The sequence below is a fragment of the Diaphorina citri genome, unplaced genomic scaffold (assembly GCF_000475195.1).
Source record: "Diaphorina citri unplaced genomic scaffold, Diaci psyllid genome assembly version 1.1 scaffold9868, whole genome shotgun sequence".
NCBI classification, from domain to species: domain Eukaryota; kingdom Metazoa; phylum Arthropoda; class Insecta; order Hemiptera; family Psyllidae; genus Diaphorina; species Diaphorina citri.
Genome location: NW_007387242.1, coordinates 8,785 through 11,865, shown reverse-complemented (window position 1 = coordinate 11,865; position 3,081 = coordinate 8,785). Strand labels below are relative to the sequence as shown.

The window sequence follows — 3,081 nt, the reverse complement described above, 5'->3', positions numbered from 1 at the left end:
TGCAATCGTAAGATTTTTCTAGGTATCCAAGGTTTATTCCTTTTGTATTTTTCATAGTCATCTTTGTAAAATTTTTCCTAGTGAGTTACTTTAACCTCTTCCTTTTCTTTCAAGTTGGTATAATGTTTTATTTTGAGTGGTAAACTATGGATTTTATTATTTCCTAAGGTAGGATACAGTATTTAGAACTTGAGAATGTAGGTATCTTTCCATGTCTTTTTTTTGCAATCGTAAGATTTTTCTAGGTATCCAAGGTTTATTCCTTTTGTATTTTTCATAGTCATGTTTTATTTTTCATAGTCATTTTGGTAGTCATCTAGTAGCCATTACATAACCAATTTCTCTGGGTATAAGTATCTAATATTTCTTGTTGATTATTAATCAGACAATATTTTGTTGTAATCTGTTTTATTTTGTTTAAAATTGTTCTGCATACAAGTTATTTGTTAATAGGTACCATGATAGGTAAAACTTAGAGGGTCCACTTAGGTAATAGGTATATTGAATACACATATATGTAACTATGTAGTTGAACTTTTCTATTCTAAGATTCAAGCAGATAGGTAGATAGCGGAACGAACAGTTCTCTGTCCTGCATACAAGTTATTTGTTAATAGGTACCATGATAGGTAAAACTTAGAGGGTCCATTTAGGTAATAGGTATATTGAATACACATATAATTATGTAACTATGTATTTGAACTTTTCTATTCTAAGATTCAAGCAGATAGGTAGATAGCGGAACAGTTCTCCATTGATTTTGTTTTGAGGGAGCAAAACATTTTATTAAAAATAACCTCTTCCTTTTCTTTCAAGTTGGTATAATGTTTTATTTTGAGTGGTAAACTATGAATTTTATTATTTCCTAAGGTAGGATACAGCATTTAGAACTTGAGAATGTAGGTATCTTTCCATGTCTTTTTTTGCAATAGTAAGATTTTTCTAGGTATCCAAGGTTTATTCCTTTTGTATTTTTCATAGTCAGACTTTAACCTCTTCCTTTTCTTTCAAGTTGGTATAATGTTTTATTTTGAGTGGTAAACTATGAATTTTATTATTTCCTAAGGTAGGATCCAGTATTTAGAACTTGAGAATGTAGGTATCTTTCCATGTCCTTTTTTGAGTGGTAAACTATGAATTTTATTATTTCCTAAGGTAGGATACAGTATTTAGAACTTGAGAATGTAGGTATCTTTCCATGTCTTTTATGCAATCGTAAGATTTTTCTAGGTATCCAAGGTTTATTCCTTTTGTATTTTTCATAGTCATGTTTTATTTTTCATAGTCATTTTTGGTAGTCATCTAGTAGGCATTACATAACCAATTTCTCTGGGTATAAGTATCTAATATTTCTTGTTGATTATTAATCAGGGAACATTTTGTTGTAATCTGTTTTATTTTGTTTAAAATTGTTCTGCATACAAGTTATTTGTTAATGTTTTCTAGGTATCCAAGGTTTATTCCTTTTGTATTTTTCATAGTCATGTTTTATTTTTCATAGTCATTTTTGGTAATCATCTAGTAGCCATTACATAACCAATTTCTCTGGGTATAAGTATCTAATTCTTGTTGTTGATTATTAATCAGACAATATTTTGTTGTAATCTGTTTTAATTTGTTTAAAATTGTTCTGCATACAAGTTATTTGTTAATAGGTACCATGATAGGTAAAACTTACAGGGTCCATTTAGGTAATAGGTATATTGAATACACATATATGTAACTATGTAGTTTAACTTTTCTATTCTAAGATTCAAGCAGATAGGTAGATAGCAGAACGAACAGTTCTCTGTTGATTTTGTTTTGACTCCCTCAAAACAAAATCAACATTTTATTAAAATTTTTCCTGGTTAGTATCATTACCTACTTCAATATAATACTAAAACTTAGAGGGTCCATTTAGGTAATAGGTATATTGAATACACATATATGTAACTATGTAGTTGAACTTTTCTATTCTAAGATTCAAGCGGATAGGTAGATAGCGGAACGAACAGTTCTCTGTTGATTTTGTTTTGAGGGAGCAAAACATTTTATTAAAAATTTTCCTGGTTAGTATCATTACCTACTGCAATATAATATTAGGTTTAGACACCACACTAACAAGTTTTCAGGTAAATGGGTAACAGGTAATAGGTTCACCATTTAGCTCCACCGTTTAGCTCCACCATTTAACTTCACCTTTTAATTTGGTAATCTCTATCTGTCTCTCTCTAATAAATACATAGGTACATTGTGTAAATACATAGGTATATTATGTTACTACATACGAGTAGGTATACTGAATTACTACAGAAGTTATAGTTTACTATTAATAGGTAGAGTAGGTAACTTTCCTTTTCCTAGTGAACATTTTGAAACTTGTTAGGGAAAGGTCCCCCGGGTACCCATAGTGCACCTACCACTACATCAGTTTATCCGTCTGATGCCCATGGGGAGGTTTTCAGTAGTTCTTTCCTTTCCTATGTCCTCTCTTGGACGAATTTTCTCTTCCCCTTCTTTCATTTGGTCTTTGCAGAATTTCCTTTCGGGAGTTCTGTGGAGGTCAGATGAAAAATTTTTCCTTACTCTTTTCTTTGTTGTAGTGTTTCACCACACTACAACCCTACTCTTCCTTAGGAAAATTTTAGTTAGGGGGAATTAGGTTAGGTAGGTTAGGGGAAAATAGGTGGATAATAACTTTTTTTAACATTATTTTTTTTTTTTTCGTCTGCTCTCTTCGAAGACCATGAGGCAGGCGGCTTAGTAGGAGGAGAATTCACCACACCCCAATAGGCCGTTAGGAGTTAACATGAAAGAACCTGAAATTGGTAAGGTGCTGAAATCTGAAATTTCAGAGGATTTATAGGATATTAGGTAGTTAGATAGATAAATAGATGTAGGTCAGGAATAAATAGTTAAAATAACGATTGGTACATATAGTCAAGTTAGTGATACTTTTTGGTGAATTGAGCGGGACTCTCTGCTTTATTGTCTCAAGACTATATTTTCAGTCTGAACAGCCTCGTTGTTATGTCGCTTGGATTGTTTTATGGGGTGGGAAGGATTTAAGTTAATAAGAGCGTTATTAATTAATAATTT

At 31.5% G+C, this 3,081-nt stretch overlaps 1 long non-coding RNA gene across 1 annotated transcript; it reads left to right on the top strand.

The window, feature by feature from the left end:
• Positions 1–202: 202 nt before the first annotated feature.
• On the top strand, positions 203–2,674 carry LOC113472892. The gene is made up of 3 exons (XR_003395036.1): positions 203–245; positions 1,447–1,691; positions 1,904–2,674. It is a non-coding gene; the product is annotated as an uncharacterized LOC113472892 (long non-coding RNA).
• Positions 2,675–3,081: the final 407 nt, after the last annotated feature.